At 37.1% G+C, this 21,694-nt stretch overlaps 1 pseudogene; it reads left to right on the plus strand.

The window, feature by feature from the left end:
* The first annotated feature begins 19,071 nt into the window (after positions 1-19,071).
* On the plus strand, positions 19,072-21,493 carry LOC101569670 (annotated as a pseudogene).
* The last annotated feature ends 201 nt before the right edge of the window (positions 21,494-21,694 follow it).

Raw genomic sequence — 21,694 nt, forward strand, 5'->3', positions numbered from 1 at the left:
GGCCAATGAGGGCTGGAGGTCAAATGTTGAATTATGGGTGCAAATAGAATATTCCCATGTCAGTTTTTCCCATGAAAATGGGTAAGAAAGACAAATACATGGTTAGAGACACAGGTTTGGAAGTCACTCAACATATAGGAAAAAGCTCATTTAAAAATAATAAATTTGAATTTATCTGAGTCCCTTGAACACAAGTTTGCACTGGTATGGTGGAGGTAATTGATGAAGGTAAATTTTAATACAAAGCAGAAAAAAAGATGAGAATACACTAATTTCATGTTTTGAAGTTTGAAACAAAAAATAAATTTAAGAACTTACTTGATCAGCCAATTTTTGGTATGAAATCTCAGGGTCACATAAAACAATTTAACTGTGTTTTTAACCATTAATTTTAAAGGTTACAGCAACTCCTTAAGTGTCCTTTCTCTACTAAATGCCGCAGACCACTTATAAGGAATGAGAAACCATATGATAGTTTCATTTTCATGAATTTCAGAAAACCTACTCCAAAGTAATATGGTGGTTCTCAGTCTAAGAGGAAAAAAGGACTCCACATTTGAGTTTCTGAGTGTGCTCTTCAGGTGTCCTCATGTGTGCCCATGCGTGTCGAGCTGTGTGCCTGCAGGCCCAGCAGCACCAACACACATAGACATAAACCCTATAGCAGGAGTTAATCGTCACAGAATGCTGAATGTTCCTGTATGTATATTCATGAACTCAAATCTGGAGATCAAATCCTCAAGACTAATGTGAAGAAACTGAGTCTCATGAAAATGAAACAATCTACCCTAGACTTAGGCCCACTGCTTTAGCCACTTTCTGAAGCAGCTCTAGAAGTCCTGTTTCCTATCTGTAGTTACACTGTCAGAGTTGCTTTGATATCATGAATCAATTCAACATATTTATGTCTCATGGTCATTTGCATTTTTGGGAAAAGCTAGAAGTCACCTGGAGCCAGATCTGCTGAACAAAGTGGATGGGGACACACTGTAATGATTTTATGAGCCTGCCTTTCCAGAAATGCTCAGCAGAAGCACTCACTGTATTTTTTTATCACACTTTATAAAGATATTCAGAAAAGAGGAGTTCTTGAGATGCTCCAGAAAGTATAAAGGACAGTGGGATAAGTGTGTTTGAATCAATAGGAAATGTTCTGAGGGGCACTGACTACAGTGTGTCCTCTATGGTAGTAATCTGTAATGTAATATATTTTTATTACCCCCTCATACATAGGCCATATTTCAACCTCACAAAAATTAAAATGTTAAGGGGCTGGGGAGATGGCTCAGTAGAATAAGTGCTTCTCTCACAAACACAAGGGTCTGAGTTCAATCCCCGGTACCGCAAAAAAAAAAAAAAAAAAAAAAAGTTAATATATTTTTATTTGCAATACAGTACATACATATAATATGTAGTAATCATTTGGGAAAATTTGCATATCTATCAACTGAGACAAATATCACTTCTTCATTTTGGGGATAATAAAAATCCTTTCTACTATAAATTTACAATTTGGTGAACCTATTTTGAAGGTGAAATTACCTGTGATCTATTTCCTGAGCTTCCCAAGGGATACTGGAGAGTTTTTCTGCATAAGCCTCCCTTTAGAGAATTCCACCTCCTCCCCCTCCCCTCCCCTCCCCTCTTCTTCATCCTCCTCTTCTTCCACCCCCCTCCTCCGCTTCCTCCCCCTCCTCCCCATTCCCCTCCTCCCTCCCCCCGACTCCTCCAGTTCTAAGTGATTTGTAAGGCCTTGCTCTGCTCCCTGGCCTTTGTTTCTGAGGCCTCAATCAAGTCAATCTGAGTAATTCCTTAAAATTTCAAGTGGTAACTTAGGAAATTATTCAGACTCTGAGTATGAAAGCTTCAAGGCATGAAACTTAGAAAGCATCAGTAACCAAGTTCTCTGGAAGTTTGTACTTGATGAAAGCTAAAATACAGATTGAAGCATGACAAAAAATTACCCAAAGGAGTTCTATATCACTGTTTAACTGATTCCACTTTTTGCTCTGTCTCAAAAGTACAGTATCACTCCCACTTTTAACTCATATCACTTACCAACAGACTCTGTTTTGGTCCAAGGTAGTTAGAGCTGAATTTCTGTTCACTGCTTCTATAAGAATCAGGACTAATACTCCTAAGTATTCTGCCTAATTAAGAGGACTGCTCCAACTTACTCTTTCTAAGCTATCTTTAAAGTGTCCCTGTGCCCTAGGAAAGTATTTGTTGAGTTCAAGCTCTTTAAAGCAGGGTCTCACTCACCCCTCCCGCTTGCTATTGGGCGCAGGTAAGCAATCTAAAAGCTAATCTAAATCTGGACTTTGAAGCCACATAAAAACAGCTCTTCTTTCCAACCTGACCCAGAATGTGGGATTTGGTTTTCAAAATAATCTTTTCTTAAGACAACGAAATAAATATACTTTTTAATATTGCAGAAAACAATTAGGGGAACCAGCCAAATTTGGATATGAATTATTCTCCTCTACCACATGCTAATTATGTGGCCTGGAAAAAAATTGTTTAATCTTTCTGTACTTCTCTACTAGGGCTACCACTGAACAGCTTTTAGTGTCCCAGTCATGATCCTAAACATTTTATTAGCTGTCATGACAAGTTAGTATATTAGTATTTCCCCAGCTTACAGAAGAAGAAACTGAGGCTCGGAAAGTTTAAGTCATTTGCCAGTGAGCCTTGCATACTAGGCACTAAATCTACATTTATTCACCAAATGACTGAACAGGACAACACCTATTTCACAAGAGCATTGTGAAGACTGAGTATGATATTATAGCACTAGCTTTGCCACTCACTGTGTAATAATAATAATTATAATTACTTCCAAGAGCCAGCTCTATTCTTTTCAGCTTCACTTTCTTTTCTTCTGTCCAACTTCAAGCTATAGACAGTTAACAATGATTATTTGAAAAGCAGATATACATATAACAGACTTAGGTGCCAGCTAGAGAATTTTCACTGTTGCTTTGCCTTGTTTTAGTATAGGTTTTGTTTATTTGTTGCACTGAGATTGAACTCTAGACTTTGTGCTTGCCAGGCAGGTGCTTATGCCGCTGAGTTATACCCCCAGCCCTGTTTTGCCTTGTTTAAATATTCCTACTGAGAAGGCAGCCAAACTAACCTTTCTGTAGGCAGTAGCCACAAAATAAAGATGGGTAAACCGAAGAACTAAAATCAGACTATTGCATCTTCTTCCCATGGGTTAGAGATGATTTTCTCTAAATAGCACAGGAGCTAGAAGGCGAGGTGGAGGAGGCTTTTGAAAGCTCAAGCGATGCATTCCTGTCTTTCTCCAGAATCATCTCCACACTCCTTCTTATTGGAACTCTTTATTCCATTTACTTTGTCGCTCCTGCTCCCTGCTTATCTGAGCCCAAAGAATACATGGCTTGCACTGAGAACTTATTTTGCACAGCCCCACCAGAGGAAATAGTGTATGTGCTTGTGAAATCAGGACTTGGCCCTTTGGTGATGTTAATGAATTAGGTAACAAAACTCCTCTATAGTCCTCTGTGGTTCAAATTGTTCTTGCTTCTGTCCTACCTTGATCAGGAATTTTTTCATCAGTTTTGGTCCTGATGTAAGTGAAAATTAAAAACTTTCTAACACTCAATATCAAATGCTTTTTCCAATGCTCAGATCTCTAGGACAAAGTTTCTCTTGTTATTTCCTTTTACACATGAAAGCTGTGGATGTTTTTCTTCTAAAGAAATAAGGGAGGGGAGTATAGAGTCTGTCCAAACATTTGCTGCACATTAGCTTGCTATAAATGTCATAACACACCATAACATTTCAGAGGTGGCCATAGAGAAAATGAGGGCAGGATGGTCTCTTATTTTTTACCATTTAAAAGGTGACTTGCGGATGGGTTACTTTTATATTAACATAACTCATCTCTTCAATTTTTCTGTGTCAAATCAACATTGTAATTGACAATGATTACTTTTGGCTAATCTGTTGTGGATTCATACAAACTAAATAAAAATTAATTGAAGGAATAGAAATTACTTTAGGATATAGTATGACTGCTTATTCTGCAATCAATTTGAATGAAAAGCTGGAATGCATACTCCAATGTTCTGACCATCACATTATCCACAAATGTGTTTAACAGGGTATGTCTGTGTCTGCATCAGAAAACAAGTTTAGTGTCTGGACATGGTAAAAATAAAATATCGTACTTAGTAGAGAGCAAATTATTTAATTGGCATGAGATTTAGCTTCTTCATTTGTAAAATTGAGGTACTTTCTTGAAGCTTTGATATCAAATTTATCATGCATGAGTATATCTAGATTTATTTGGTATTCAGTGAATGTCAACTCTTGATACATTGCATATGTCTATGTTTGTTAATGCTACTAAACACACACAGATGTGCAATAGATACACATGCTTGGAATCACAGTAAGAGCACACTCAGAAACTCAAACTCTGCCAAAACTCAGAAAATTATAACAAGTCACTCAAGAGTTGCCATAGTGGCATTCCCTCCTGCAAACAGCAGGACTCTTGCAGCATGGGAAAAAAACTCATTGACACATCCATGACTTTGGATTGATCACTTTGAGAGGCAAAACACAGTAGCAGATATGCTCAGAAACTTTTTCTCCTTGTCTTCAGTTAGAATTAATAGTGTTATTTGTTTTGAGTGACCCTAAACAGTTCTTCGCATTTAGATAGTGCTTGTACAGCCATTAAATTGACTCTCTGGGAACAAATGGGAAAACAAATCAGCAACAGGCTCTACCTTTGTCACTTCCTATCAGTTTCAGCTGGCACTGCCTTTCCATTACTGGTCTTCAAGAATGCATGTGACCCAGTAGGCAGATAACTAATCTGAGTCACAACAGTTAATTTCACTCTTCAGTATTTTCCCCAAATTTGCTCCTAGGAGAGTGGCAATGGAGGATGGGAAATAGGAGAATTTTCTAGACTTAAATTAGAATCTCAAGTGAACATCTCATGAGCTGAGTAACTACAAATTGTACAACCTTTTGAGCAACAGTTTCCTCCTCTAAACTATTTTCTATCACAAAAGCTTTATCTTACAAGTTCTTGTCATGTCTATAAAATATCTATTGTAGAGGTCCATTAAATAGTAGCCTATTGATATCAGCTTGGGCTGGTGAGATAGCTCAGCAGACTAAGCACCTTCTTAGGCAAGCTTAGGTACCAGGTTTGATCCCAGACACCACATTCCATACTGACCCCACCCCCAGGCACACCTGTAATCCCAGAGCTGGGGAGGCTGAAAACAGAAAGATCACAAGTCTGAGCTGTGTAGTGAGACCCTGTACCAAACATATTAAAAAAAAAAAAAAAAAAAAAAAGATAACAGCTTATTTTCCAGGAAGTATGAATAGCATTTTTCTAAACTCTGTGACAGTTTAAATGAGCAAATATAAGATATGATGTCATCAATAAGAAACACTAAGTACAAATTCATTTAATCAAAAACTATGTTCTGGGCCAGGGAGATGGCTCAGTGGAATAAGCGCTTTCCTAGCAGGCACAAGGGCCTGAGTTCAATCTGCAGCTCTGAAAAAAAAAAAAAAAAAAAACTATGCTCCTATGCCTATTGAAAACTCATGAATTTGCATGCACTAAAGCCATCTTCATTAATAAAATAGATAAAATATTTAGCAAATGTCATTTTTAGATTTCACTAATGAGAGAACTTTATTAATGAGGATTTTCATTAATAAGCAGGCTTTTACTTACACACCTATGTTGTTTACCTAATATTTAAATGTATCTAAAAATTTCAGAGAATAGATTATAATTAAAACAAAGTTTTTCTCAGTATAATTTTCTTCTCTGTAAATTAAGGAGAATAATATTTACTTAAATATATTTTATAATAATTAAATAATCCTAAGAAAATTGTAAGCAAAATTTGAATTATTTTATATGTTGTGAGCTTTTTATATTGTTTTGAAAAATAATGGCTATTCTTTGTAATCCCAGTACCCAACTTAGGAACTTGCTAATTGCCTTTCTAAAAAATAATCATATTGGTTATTTTTACTGCAAAATTTAAAAATACACACTATTTTAGGTAGTTAGAGTAAATATACCAAAGAACATCTTAATAATTAAAAAGTCAAAATAAAGTTACATGATGAACAAAACTAGTAGATGTTTTTAAAGTTGATTACTAGGTGATGAATCAAATTATTTTGTTTTACAGAACTTCTAAGTAGCTGATGAATCAGATTACTTCCTATGTTATTATCTACACAATGAATTGAGCAATCATTTCTTGTACAAAGCCCCAGATGCCCAGGGAAATATGCTAACAAGATGCTCTGCTCTGCACAAGTTAAAAGCTGTTGTACAATTACACTTTCTTGATCTCAAAGTCACCAACTATTGATTCATAAGTACAAACTGATATGTAAAATCTATCAATTTCATCATAATTTTCTATGCCTCCTAAGGGCTGACCTGATAGTTCCATCAACTAAAGTGCCTGCTTAGGCACAGTGCAGTAGCCAGTACTGTGTTGGCCCTGCCCTACAGATGGGTTGAGACAGCAATTGAGACAGGATGGTGGCACACACCTATAATCCCAGCGCTTGGGAGGCTGAAAACAGGATGATCTCTACAAGTCTGATCTGTGTAGTGAGACCCTGTAGACCCTGTCCTAAATACAGAAAAAAAAAATTTTCTATGTATGCTAAAATTGTTTGAAGTAATAATTATAAAAGACTTTTCCCTAGCCAGGATGGTGGCACTTAATTGAAACCCAGCTATTTAGAAAGCTAAGACAAGGACATTTAAGTTCAAGGGCAGCTTGGGAAACTCAACAAGACTCTGTCTCAAAATAAAATGAAAAGAGATGTAGATGCAGCTCAGTAGCAGGGCTATTAATTAGTATCTGCAAGTCCCTGGGTTCATTCCCTAGTAAAACACACACACACACACACATACACACACACACACACACACACACACACACACACACACTTCTGTAAGCCCCAGTTGCAACTCTGATGAAAGCTGTGAATCTTCTCTGCATAGGATATATGTGCACAATTTTGCAAGTTACTTCAGGAGTTGATCACTCAACTAATTGATATAATCCCTTTTTGATACAGAAGAAGTATTTTTGTGCTGTCGAGGGTCTGGAAAGTACAAGAAATGCAAGATGTAAGTTCCAGCTATCTCATACCTTTCTTTTTATACCCCATGACAAGTACGAAGATCTGACCAGGGTAGGTTCTCAGCAAATTCAGGTTCAAAGAAAGTGAAAAACATTAAGCAGAGTTTTGGAGAACTACGTTGCCCAGACAAATCTAGATGCCTGGCCCATTCTTCAGCAGGGATCAGCATGGAGGTGTTCTGAACTCTGTGGATATAGCTCAGTCACTGATATGGTGACCTGTATTGATATGCACAGAATTCTGGGGAATTAAACTGCCCAAAGGTATCAGGTATCTGGCCCATTCTCCAGAGGGAATGTCATGGAGATGCTCAGAACCCTGGGTGACTAGCTTGGCCAGAGGAAACCAGATGTATGCACCTGGAAACTAGCAAATAACATGGCCAGAGGAACACAGGGCAAATCCACTCTAACAAGGAGGATCATTTTGCATAGAAACTCCCAATTTACAATATGTCTTATTATATAACTATAGTCTTTGTTTCTATGGTCTAAAGTATAAAAACATTAGTTAACAAAGTTTGTCAATTTCTAAAGTTTGCTTAATATTATTATTATTTCTAATTTTACTACTATAGCTAAGACATCTTATCTGCCTTAACCACTTGTTCACCCTGGTGTAACAATATTGGGAAGTCCTGGGGTAATAATCTTACTAAAGCCTACAACAAAAGACAGAGGACAATGCCAAATGAAAACCAACATCCCACTCTCAATTAATTGAGAAGACTAGATGTTGGAACAGACACAAATCAATAATCTCTAACACACAGAAGATATCCCTGAAGAAAAGACTCTTCATTGAGTGGCTGTGACAGTAGTGATCCAGCAATATAGCTACCTATTATCAAAATTTCAAAACAATTATCAAAGAAATCAAAATAAGGAGTTCTTTATGAAATAGAAAATGCCAAGACAAAGGAGCAAAATGCAATCTCAGGCCACTCAGAACAAATATATGAAACATCAGCATTGAAGAAATTGGAAGTAACAACCCTAAAATTTCTGAAATGATTACAACTGAAGTAAAGAGACAACCCTAGATGGGTATAGAGAAAATCAAATTAGAATTAATCTCTCAGGTAAAAAAGAAATGACAATTATAATGAAAGAATTGCTGTGCATATCTAAAGAAGATATTGATAAAAAATAGAGAAGCATAGAAAATGATGGAAAACTTGAATGAACAATATAAGAAAAAATAGCATACTGGAAATAGATTCAAAGAGATATCCAGGAAATTAAAAATTCCACTAAAAGCTGGCAAAACCATTTGAATGAAACTGAAGATAGACTTTCAGATCTTGAAGACATCATTGCAGCTAGTGACCAGGAAAGAAAAGATCTCTTAAAGGTAACACAGAACTGAAAAATAATAATTCAACAGCTACAAGATGATGCAAAGATGAACAAGATAAGACTGAGAGGGGGCAGTGAAGAAGGAGCCAACACAAATGGCATAAAAGACTATTTGAATAAATAATAGCAGAAAACTTCCCAAGCATGGGAAAAGAATCAAACATACAGTTGAGTGAGGCATATAGAACTCCAAATAGCATCAACTGAAATAAATATACTCCCAAACATAATAATCAAGATCCCAGAAATTCAAGACAAGAACAACATGCTAAAAGTTATTAAAGAAAACAAACAAATCACTTCTAAAGGAAAGTCCATCAACCACAGCAAATTTCTCAGCACAAATCATCAAGTCAAGAAGAGCTTGAAGCAGGGGCTGGTGAGATAGCTCAGTAGAATAAGTGCTTGCCTGGTAAGCACAAGGTCCTGAGTTCAATCCCCAATACTGTAAAGAAAAAAAGAGTTTGAAGTATTTAAAGTCCCAAAAGAAAACAACTTTCAACCCAGATCAATGTATTTTGCAAAACTCTCTTTCAAAATTAATGGAAAAACATAATACTTCCATGAAAAAAAACAACTAAAGAAATTCATGAACAAACCAATCCTACAGAGAGTACTCATAGGTATTTTAGAAAGAGAATATAATGATCACAGTTCCAAGAAGAACAACAGAAAGAAACCACCAAACAGCATAAGCAAGTAAACACTGGAAAAGTAGCACAGGAAAATAACACAACAAATATATATCAATTAAAACGACCAATACAAATGGCCTCAATTCAATAATTAAAAGAAATAGATTGGCAGAGTAGATCAAGAAACAAAATTAAACAGTATACTGTATACATTAAGTACAATTCACTCAAAAAGAAATTGATAGACTGAAAGGCAAAGACAAAAAACAATACTCCATGTGCCAGGAACTCAGAAAAAAGCAGAGGTAGCTATTGTGGTCACAGACAATGTGAACTTCAAACCAAGAATAATCAAATGAGATTTTTAAAAAAGTCACTGCATATTGATGAGAGGAAAATTTCAAAAGAAAGAGATGACAATCATAAATATGTATGCACCAAATATGGGAGCATCCAACTACATAAGACATATTTTAGAGGACATGAAACATCTAACAACCAATAACACAATCTTAATAGGGGACATTTACATCCCGTTATCTCAAAGAGATAGGTCAACTAGACAAAAAGCAACCAAAGAGGTAGAAGAATTGAACCAAACCTTTGAACAGATTGACTTAGTGAACATTTTCAGAGTGTTCCACCCAACATCTGAATACACATTCTTTTCATCTGCACATGGGACATTCTCTAAAATAGCCTACATACTAGTGCATAGATCATGCTTAGGTCAGTGCAAGGAAATTGAAATTTTCCCATGCATATTATCTGATCATAGTGCAATGAAACTGGAAATTAACAATGAAAGAAACTACAAAAACCTCATAAACATATGGAAATTAAATAGCACTCTCCTCAACAACCAATGGGTTTGAGATGAAATTAAACAAGACATTAAACAACACCTACAATCCATCAAAAATTCAAACACAACTTACAGTTTGTGGGATTAAATGAAAGCTGTGGGGGAAAAGGAACTCTTCCTCACTCTTGGTCAGAGTATAGACAAACACTATGGAAATCAGTGTGGAGACTCCTCAAAAAACTAGGACTAGAAATACCATTCAATCTGGCTGTTTCCCTTTTGGGTATTTTCCCAAAAGAACTGAAAATATCAGACCATAGTGATATATGTGTACCCATGTTTACAGCAGCACAATCTGTCATAGCTAAATCTTGGAAATAACTCAAATGCCCATCACCTGAAGAATGGATAAAAAATGTGTGGTAGAGGGAGAAAGCTCAGAGGTGAAAATGTCTGCCTGGCAAGTGTCAGGACCTGAGTTTGTTCCCTAACACATAAATAAATAAATAAATAAATAAATAAATAAATAAATAAGAGGTTTTTTTATACAATGGAGTATTACTTAGTTATAAAAAAAGATAAACCTAAGCTTTTATAGATATATAGATACAACTAGAGGTTTCACTCATGAGTGAAATAAATCAGGCCTACATGTGTAAACATCATATTGTCTTCCTAGAGTAAGAATCTGAAAGAGTAAATGAAATCTCAGAGTTAACATATATTGTAAAATAGAAAGAAACTGAATATAAGAACAGACAATTGAGATGAGGGAAAGTAGAAAAGGTGGGAAAAAAAGGAAAGGGAAAAATTGTGTAAGTATGTACATAGGTAACCATCATACAAGTAAGGTCATTCTACTACTAATTTCTATCAGATTTTTTAAGGTAGCAATTAATCCTTAAAATGTTTACTCTGTCTAATTTTTTATATTTTTATGTCTGCATTCTGAGCAACTACATTGAAGACAGAAATGTGAAATATAACAACTGTTGAATACCTTTCATCTTGTTGTTTTTAATATATGTATCACTTCTAATGTCTTTTCCATTATTTTTATATTCTCTTTAAAATAAATTTTAAAAATTAAAAGGACAAGGAAAAAAGTTTAAGTTTATTGAAAAGAAGAGAATATTTAATTGTTTGATCAAACTTGCAGCCCTATATCTGGTAATCTGAGCAACCAATTTGATGACAACCATATGTAATGTAATAATAATCATTAATTTGCTATTCTTGTTTTGAAATCCTGTACCATTTTTTTATGTTGCTTTATTTTTGTTTTGTCTTTCTTCTTGTTATTTGTGGCTTTTTACTCTTTAAAATAAAAATTTTATTTATTTTTATGTTAATTTTAATGAGAAAGAAATAGCAATAAGACAGTTTCAAAACAGGTTACTAGGACAGTTACAGTAATTAATACTTTGCATATTGTTGTCTTCATAGTACTTATTCATACTGCAATGAATGCAGACATGATATCTTGTCTAAACATTATTAGTACAAATCTTTTTTCTCATTGAACTAAGAGAAAGTAGCTGTATATCTATCTTATTATGTATGTGTAATATATATTATATATTTTATATTTTATACTCCAAATAGCTATTATATATTATATATTATATATTTGTTTTGTCAGAGATGGGTGCTCCATTTCCATTCAAATATAGTAGGTGTGTGAATTCAGCAAAATAATCCAATATAGTCCAGTAGTCCATAATAGTAGTGGGTTATCTGTAGGACTGGCAATGTCAGAAGTTGTTGACTTGAGCCTTTTACAGCTCAGCATATTAACGTGGCTTTACTTTTTATACCTCATAGTTATACTTTTCTGCTAGATGATTAAGACCAATTTAAAACAAAACCCATATAACTAAAAATGTTCCTTTTGTATTTGACAAGGTCATTTGAATCCCCTCAGGATTTACCCTGAAATCTACAACAGTTTGTAGATCTTTCTTCAGTGTCAGCAATCTGGATGAGTCACCGCCATTGCTTGACCAATTTGCACTCTGCGAAAGCCTGAGAGAATGTCTTCCCTCTAGGGGACTCTCCTTAGGCACACTCTCCATCATCGATCACTTTCTTCTAAAATAAAAATTTTTAAAGTTAAGTATAAAAAATATGTGGAGAACAAATAGAGGAGCCCTGTTTCTCTGTTATATAAAGGAATAACCAAATTTCCACTTTTCAAACACTTCCTGTAAGATAGGCAATCTGTGGAGCTCTGCTGATACTTTTAGCACTGTCAGCTTACTCTAGGGGCTTAGAGTTAACACAGTTTCACATAGTGACTGATTTACAGCAAAGAAAAAGAAATGTGCCTGGGATGTATGAGCCTCCAGAGAGCACAGCTTCTACTTTGCTGAGAAGAATGATGTGTCGATCTCAACCGACTCACAGCTAACATCCTCCTTTGTGAAGTGATGACATCACAACTGTTATGTGCAAACCACACAGGAATTGGCGGGCCCTTTTACCTACTAAGACTGACAACCCTCTGGAATGTGTGCCGAGAGAGGTACTCATCTTCACCTTAGGGCAGGTGTATTTCCTGAGACAATAGTTTAACCACATAAGTTATCTGAGCTACTAATTCTTTGTGTCTGCTGACTGACTGCATAAGTTATCTTCTTGAGTGCTTCTGGGCATTGCCTGTTTCCTTACCCCATTGGTATTCCAAGAAAATGGCAATCTCCTGAGAAGATGTAGACAGGTTCTTGTTTACAAATTTACCCTATGCATAGATGTGAACATGCGAAGAAAAATACATGACTAAGTTGTCTCTGGAGAGTAGGAGTAATGTTACACTAGCGACTGACAGCCATGGAAGCCTCTCCTTTCTTATCCCTCACTTTTAGTATCTTGTACTTTAACTTAGGCAATTCTTTTGACTATCAGAATCATAATGACAAGCCAAGACAATAGTAGTTGATGCAAAATGAAAGCAATTTATCCTTGATCTTTGGGATCTGGGTATCTTTCTGATGTAAGCTTGTAAGTAGTTCTTTCATACTCCCCGAAGCGTTACAGGAAGAATAACCAATATCCCAGTGAGTGGACACAAGATGACAACTTTTGTAATCAGATGTTAACACCATAAGCAGTCCTGTCCTGGTTGATTACTTATCTATCTGTTACATATTTATTTACAAATAGAGTCATTTAGTTCCTCTGGCATCTACTTACCTGATGGTATTTAAAACTCCAGCAGGGCTGGAGTTAAATTTTATTTTAAATTTTTTAAAATTTTTTAAATTTTATTGAGAAACAGATATCAATGAGATAGTACAGCAATTAACCACTAAGAAGAATATATGCAGTGTAATATTTGTTGAAACTGTACTTCTGATTTGATTTGAAACTGTCTCATTGCTATCTGTTTATCAATAAAACTTTGAAAAAAAATCAATGAGACAGTTTTAAAGCTGATTAATAGGACATTTTCAATAATTAATACATTGTATGTTGTTATCTTCTTAGTGGTTATCCATAGTACAAGAAGCAGACAGGATATCTTGTCCGAGCACTATTACTACAAATCTTTCTTTTCATTGAATTAAGCAAAAGTAGCTGCATATCTATTCTAACTATTCTGTACATACAAATACAAAATGGATCATCTATCTTGTCTGTCACTCTCCCCTCAAGTCTCTCCCATCACTCTCACTTGCCTGGCCCCATATTGGGAACAACTTAAGAAAGTAACCAAAGGACGGGGTCATTTCTTAACAACTGTCACTTTCCCTTTTGTTAAAGATGCAATCTAACAACCAAAAGTGAAAACTGAGAAGGATGAGCACTTCTGTTATTTGAAGCTATAAAAACTTAACAAAATTAGGCAGGTGCTTTTAGCAGACAGTCAGAGGCAGCATGAAAATCATGGAAAAAATTAAATTTGTGTGTTCCTTCAGTCGCTTGGATTGTTACAGTTTCAGTGTGATAATAGGTTTTCCTTCCATATGTTCATGCACACATTCTGGTGTGAATTAAATACACAATGCCACTACATGGAATTCCATTTGGTAGTTCACTTTACAGGGCCTAGATAGTTAATTTTGTTTTCTTTCATTTGTTCTCCTTTTATTGGGAATATGATAGTTAATTTTTTTCTCTTTCAGGAGAAAGTCTGACTAAAAGTAAAGTAAGTAAGTGATCCAGACTGTATTAGGTATCATATTATTATTTATTCTAAACCATGACGGTTTTGAAGCCACCAGGGCTGTAGAACACTACAGCCCTGTAGGGACAGACTAAAGATGAACTTGGCATATGAAAGTCTATCAGCTTGTGTCCTCAGGGGCTCTCTCAGGTCTGTAAGCCCTTCTTCCTTAGTGTCCTTGACAAAAAATATAGGTGATAAAACCCCAGCCAAACTCTTGAGCTGTTTATGAAGATAGAGATTCCATCAATAAATCTCATTACACCACACAAACACCTGCAGATGTACCGAGAGATCAGTGAAGAGCCAGTTCTGAATTTCAAAGGTGTGCATTGTGAGTCTGTAACTACAGAGCAGATGGAGAAACCACAGAAGCTTTCCTGGAGAGTGTGAAGGAGCTTAAAGAAGGTATGCTTCTGGTTATAAAGACAATGTTGACTGCTGCTGTGAACTAAACTTTGAAGATAAAAAAGGACAAGTTATTAAAGTACAGGCTCCCAACTTCACAGTTGGCATGGCCAGAGAAACAAACTCAAAAGACAGAAGACCATTCAAAGTTATTCAGAGAAAATAGAACATTCAGAGAAGACTTATTTAACTTCCTACCCAGTTTGTGTTAGACATTTATTAGATAAACATATTGTATTGAAATTATACTCTCCACAGGACACTATTAAGTTTTAGGTATGTAGAAACAAAAATCAATAAATGTAGTGTATAATCTGAAGACAAAATGAATAAATATAAAATCACAACATAAAATTCACTAAATTTGTTGAAAATTTGAAAACTCACTTTCCAAAAATTGATTATATAAATATTATTATTTCTGTAAAACTAGGAAGCACAGACTAAAATGATTTATGGAAAAGATTTGATAATAAGGATAAAAAGCTATAGCTGAATTTTGTTATTATATAAATCAAAGAAATGAAAATATCCATAAAAGTTACTAGATGCTAACCCTATTTATGATATTATCAAGTCTTTTAATGTTTTGTCTCTCAGTTTCTTCAGACATGAAAGTGGTCTAAACTATTCCTAATGTGTTCTATAGTGTATGAAAATAACAATATATCATAAGCATTTTACATCTCAAATTTCTACCATACATAATTTAATCATTTTGATTATTTAAAAGGTCAGCTTCCATTATGACATCAAGTATGGATAAGTGCACATAATGTTTTTATTCATCTTTTTCTTGTCACTGTACTGTAACATCAAACAACTGTACCAGTAGGTAGATACTTACATGGATAGCACATTCGCTTTAGGATATGCCAAATGTAATAACAACAGGGAGTGATATCCAGAACCCAAAAGAACAGAATTGTGTATAAAGGTCCCAGCCAAGGTATGCAACCTAAGACAACCAGGCCTACAAAGAATTCTCATGACCAAAACTAGTACTCATGCCCTTAAACTCATGCTCTACTAACTTACTCTACATAGGTCACCCCTTCTTCTGGGAAGGAGAACAGAATAGAAAATGTTGAGGAAGATTGTACCATCAGAAGAACAGCTATCATAGTCCATCCCTTGTACCTTTAGTATTTACTCTTATTTATCTAGACAAAAAGTTCATATACATAATGCAGAGGTTATAAAATATTTCATCAATTTCAATATAAAAACCATTGTTAATTTCTCATCCTCTTACTTTAAAATGCTGTACCACTTTTATTGTTTATATTCTCTTTAAAATAAAGCATAATTTATCAATTAATGAATCCAATAAAATGCTGGTAATCAGTTGATTTCTCACTGAAACCTAACTCATTAGCCATCATTTTGTGCATCACATGAAAGAACCCATTTCACAAATCAACAAACCACTATGGAAGTGTCAGGCTACTAGGTGTACTTTATATTTTATAACTAAGGAAACAACTTGAGGACTCTCGTGTTCCCATCAGATACACTTCTACAAAACCCTGGCCAAGACTCCGACTACAGTACGAGCTCCGCAAGCTCCTACTATTAATTTTTAAGCTCTGCTGTCATCCTAGGTCTCTGAGGATCACCTTACATTCAGACCCAGTATCTAATAAAGCCTACAAGAGCTAAGTTCCTTTCTTACCAGTTCACAGTCATCCTAGTAGATGGTATCAGCATTATGTGGTGGCAGTTCTGTAGTTTTCTGCATAGCTATTCCTCAAAAGGAACTTGCCTCTCCTTAACTAAACGGACTTAGGGCCTGAGCACTGGCTTGATTTTAGAAACTGGATGTGAGCCTATAAGTCTCTCGTAAGGTAATTCTAATTAGTTTTCTTCCCAGCCAACCTAATTTTTCCTGCCTATGTATTTCAGGAAACACTTACTAGGCTGTCCATCTATTTCATTTCTAAGGAGTCATTGCCAGAGATTCTTGCAGGTCAAAATCCTCTAATTAGCATTTTAAACATGATTTTATTATAGTAATTGCACCACCACCTGTTCTCTGTAACTCCACATGATATTATTCCCATTGAGATCAGAAGCCCAATTGCACTGAAACATTCCTAAATTATATCCGGTCTACAGAGAACTGGCAACTCAGATGCCTTCAAGGATGGTGTTATGCTTCTCACCCCTGTTTCATTACAGGACTCCCTCCATGTTTTCTAGACTGAGTGGCTGGGGTGGCTGAGCACATTACATATTTTGAGCCAAACATTCCCATTTCAAGGAGCTTCTTACTCCTACCTCTTCAGAGTGAAGTGGAAGTGGTACTAGCATTTTAATCTTACATGTTATCTGCAAGCCACCTTCAGGTTCATGTTTAGATCAGACAATCCAACAAACCACATATCTCTACCAAGTCATTATTCCAAACAATAAGTCCTAGATTGAGAATGAATTGCCCTCAGGCTAATTAAATCAGTCTTATTTAATTGTATTTCTTCCTCCTTTCTCAAAAAACTTAATCCAGGGGCTGGGGAGGTAGCTCAGTGGAATAAGCTCTTCCCTGGCAAGCACAAGGACCTGAGTTCAATCCCTCATTCCGTGAAAAAAAACAAAAAACAAAAAAAAACAAACAAACAAAAAAAAAACCTTATCCCAATACATATTTTAAACTCCCAAGAATAGCTAAGCTCATATTTATTCTTTTTTAAAAAAAATCAGGGTCCACTCCACCTTGGTGGGCCATGCCTAGAAGTAGCCATGAAGCCCAGCAGACAGTGGCCCAGGGGGTTCACGTCACTTCATCAAGCTACACCCAGAAGGAGTCACAGAGCCTAGCAGCCAGCAGAGCCCAGCAGGTCCACTTTGACAGGGCACAGGAGGAAAGAGCCAAGCACAGCAGCCAGGTACAAGTTAGGCAGGACTGGTCAAGTTCAAATTGGTAGATCTAGACCTGGTGAGCTGAGGTATACTGCTAGGCCTTGTAGGGCCCAGACCAAGGCCTACACCAGTGGGAGCATCCTCATGGCACAGAGGTGACAAGTAACTACAGTGAGCTAGTCTGCCTGGAAAACTCTAGGTACATGAAGGAGAGGTGCCCGGACATTACTCAGGGGAGCTAACTTAAATACAAATCCCCAATTTAAGAACTGCTTTGTTATACACCTGTAATGTTCGCCCCATAGCTTAAAGTACAAACTTTCAAATGTTTGTCAATTTATAAATTTCACTACCTGTTATTAGTATTGTTGATTGTACTATTGTAAATAGGAAACCATATCTGCCTTAACCACATGTTCTCCCTTGGCTAATAATGTCAGGAAGTGCTTGGGTAATAACCTCACCGAAGCCCTATACTGAAGGACAGAGAGCAGTGCCAAATGGAAACCAATATCTCACAATCAATAGAGAAGGAAAAATTCAGGGACACACAAAAAACAAGAATCTCTGACACTGGAGAGATAACTAAAGAACAATGTCTTTACAGAGAAGCTCTGATTATAGTGGTACAGCTACCTACTATCAAACTGTCATAAAAAGGTGTTGCAGAAATCAAAATAAAGAGTTATTTCTGAAATAGAAAATGACAAAAAGAAGAAGCAATGTGCATTCTCAGGCCCCATGCCCACCCAGAAAAAAAAACCAGGATATATCAGCATATAAGAAATTGGAAGCCACACACACAAAATCACTGAAATAAAAGCAACTGAAGTAAAGAAACAACTGTAGAAGTGTAAAGAGGAAATCAAATCAGAAATCATCTACCAGGTAAATGAAGAAATGATAATTATGAAAGAATTACTAAATGCTTCTAAAGAAGACACTAATAAAAAATAGAGAATAGAAAAATGATGGAAATCTTGAATGAACAATATAGGAAAGAAACAGAATGCATGAAGCATATACAAAAAGCTATACAGGAAATTAAAACCTCATCACAAGTTGGCAACACTATTTGAATGAAAGTGAAGATAGACTTTCAAACCTTGAAGACACCATTGCAGCTAGTAAAAAGGTAAGAAAAGATCCCTGAAAAATAACTAGGACCCAGGAAATAATGATTCCAGAGCTGCAAGAAGATGCAGAGATGAACAACATAGGACTAATAGACATCAAAGAGAAAAAAAGTAGCCAACACAAATAATGTAAAAAGAATATGGGCAGAAGTAATAGCAGAAGACTTCCCAAATATGTGGTAACAACCTGTCATTCAAGTAACTGAGCCATGTAGAACTCCAAATAATATCAAACTAATTAAAACTACACCAAGACATATAATAATCAAGATCCCACAAACTCAACACAAGAACAACATAGTAAAAGACATTATAGAAAATAAACAGATCATATTAAAGGAAACCCGACGGAGGATACAGCAACGGAACCGTCTGAGAGAGCGCGCGCAAGAGAAAGCCAGTAAAAGAGCCGGCAAGAGAGTAAAAGAGGCAAAAGAGAGAATAAAAGAGGTCTGCGCTGTAGTTGCCTGCTGCGACGTCTGAACCTTGGAGATTATGATGGCTGCAGGAGCTGTGCCTCTCAATGAACAACCATATTCCCCATTGGGTCACTGACACTATCCTGGCAATGGCTCACCCATCCTCCGAGCTCCTCCAGAAGTACCACATCACCGACCAGTTCTTCAGGCATAGCATAAAAACAATGGTCAACCTGCAGCGACCTGGCGAACATGCTAGCTGTTAAAAGTGTCTGGAACAAGAAAGTGGCTTCATGTACCTTCCTGAAGCATTCATGGAGGCTCGCAGTGGAAAATCTACATCCTATTTTTACCAGTTCAGCCATCATTTAGATGTGTTTCCATGCTTCAACAAGAGTATGAGCTTTCGGGGCATGGTAGCACACGCCTGTAACTTGAGCACTTGGGAGGCTGAACCAGGAGTGTCAAGAGTTTGAGACCTAGCCAATTAGTGAGATGTTGTCTCCAAAAAACAAGTTTATTTCTATAATTTTGGCTTGAAGGATCTTGGTGTAGCATCTGTCACTGCGACCGTACATATGGTGAAGTAATGACATGTGCCTTATGAGAAGGAAAAGTAGCCGTCCAAGGTCCTGCAGGGCGTGGCCAAACAGTATGACCAGATGAGCAGCAGCCTTTCTCCATCCACTGTATACCTGTGTGCCTGCCAGGGACTTCCCACCTGCCATGGAGCATCCCAGGGAGGAATATCACTCTCCTGGACAGTGTGTGAGGTGATTCTTCAGATACCGCAGGAAAGATCCTCCATGCACCAGTGGGAAAGGTATTCTAATAGCATGTTATTTAGCGTTTGCAAGAAGAAAAACTGCTGATCAAGCAATTATATTTATGCTATCAAAGCAACCCAATTCCATAAAAACCAGAAGGCAGCTGCTCTGAGTATGGGAATTTACTCAGTTTCTGACTCCTCTCCGCAATATCTACTCTTGCTGGGACCCAAAAGGACAAGCGGTCACCTTAGCCCAGTACCTAATTCACCAGCATCATCTACTTCATGGTTATGAGGCATGAGTTCTACAGTATGTGCCAAAAATCACTCTCCTATTTTGCAAATTGCTACTGCACTTGGCTGAGAATAGTCCAATAGTGGTAAAGGATGGATTAGCAGGGTCTGGAAACTCTGATAAAATCAAAAAAACTGTCTCTGAGATGGTCACAATGGGCCTGGATAAAGAGTTACTGTGGCACCGCAGTGACACAGCTGACCCATTTAATTCTACTGCAGTGGCAACAGAGTCTGAGAATTGAGTTGTGATTCTTTCCAATGATCAAGAGTTTCACCCTTTTTGGAAGAGGCAGAATGTTGAGTGCCTTCAGCCCCTGACTCTTCTGAAGAGGCGGCTCAGCTACAGTGACATGGACTTGAGGAGAGCAGAGACTCTCCTTGAGCAAGGGGAGACTTCGTGTACAGTGGCTGCCCAGAATTTACTGGGCCACAAGGTGCAGCAGTAGAAGCCCAGCAGCCACTGTTACATCCCACTGTCTCCAGCTCTGGATCTCAATAAGAAAGCTTTGGTTTGCAGTACGTTTCTTTCTGGAACCAGCCTAAGTGTGGTGACTTAGCAGTACACAAAGATGAATCACCCTTCTACCAAAGGATGGACACTGCAAAGGAAATACAGTGGAATCAAACCTTCTCTGTGGTTGTGTTCACACAACCCCAGGGAACCTATTACACCAACCTTTACAAATGTCTCTGTGTTAGTTGATACATTGTGTCACCTTGGCTGAATCAGCTCCAGATGTCAGCATGGGGGCCTAGCACTGCAGGTGGGCAGGGCCCAGGAATTGACAAAGGCAAGAAGCCTCCCCACCTGGTTTCCTGCTGCCCAGTGCCATGGAGAAATCTCAGTCTTTGGAGGAGATTGATTTTGCCAGCTGCGCCAGTATGCAGGAGCTCTGATCTTCACTGTGGAGTGCAGGTCTTCGAAGTCAGCTCAGAAGGAAGAGAGAGGCTTGATGGATGCCACAGCTGCTGCTCCTTCTCAGCTCTTCATTGTTTTCTGCCACATGAACTGCTGTTGTTTGCTTTGGAGCCAGCAGAATATGGGCAGAACCCTGGAGTAACTGTGAGCTAAGTAAACCTTTCCTTCCTTCATTTTGAGTGTCAGGTATTTGTCCCTGCAAGGAGTGCAAAGTAACTAAGACAGTCTCCGAGAACCCTGATCCCTCCTACCAGCAAGGGGCCCACTGTCAGTGTGGGCCTCATGGTGGCTGGCACCCAGACTCTGGCAAGGAAGAGGGCCAGACTCACTGCACACATTTGGACTGTGACTCCAGTCAAAGGCACAGTTGCTGGTTGGACCTGATATACAGGACAGCAAAGATCTGTCTGGAGCAGTGCCACAGACCAGTTTGCAGTCTGAAGTAAGTACAGAAGAAAGGAGAATACTGGCATCCAAAGCCCTGGCAAACTTCAATGAGGTTGTAGAAAAGGAGGAAGTGAAAAAGAAAGTAGAAATGTGACAGGTATTTTAATTTCTTTTTATTATATCTAAGCAGGGAATAGTTATGTCAGAGCAAAATCCATGTAGTTTATTTGTTACAGAATTATCAAGATATATTTACATCGTACTTTTTAAAAAAAAATAAAAAAATAAAGGAAACCCATCAGAATAGCAGCAGATTTTACCTCATAAACCATCAAGTCAAAAAAAGCATGGAATG

This window comes from Octodon degus, unplaced genomic scaffold (assembly GCF_000260255.1).
Source record: "Octodon degus isolate 3935 unplaced genomic scaffold, OctDeg1.0 scaffold00009, whole genome shotgun sequence".
NCBI classification, from domain to species: Eukaryota; Metazoa; Chordata; class Mammalia; order Rodentia; family Octodontidae; genus Octodon; species Octodon degus.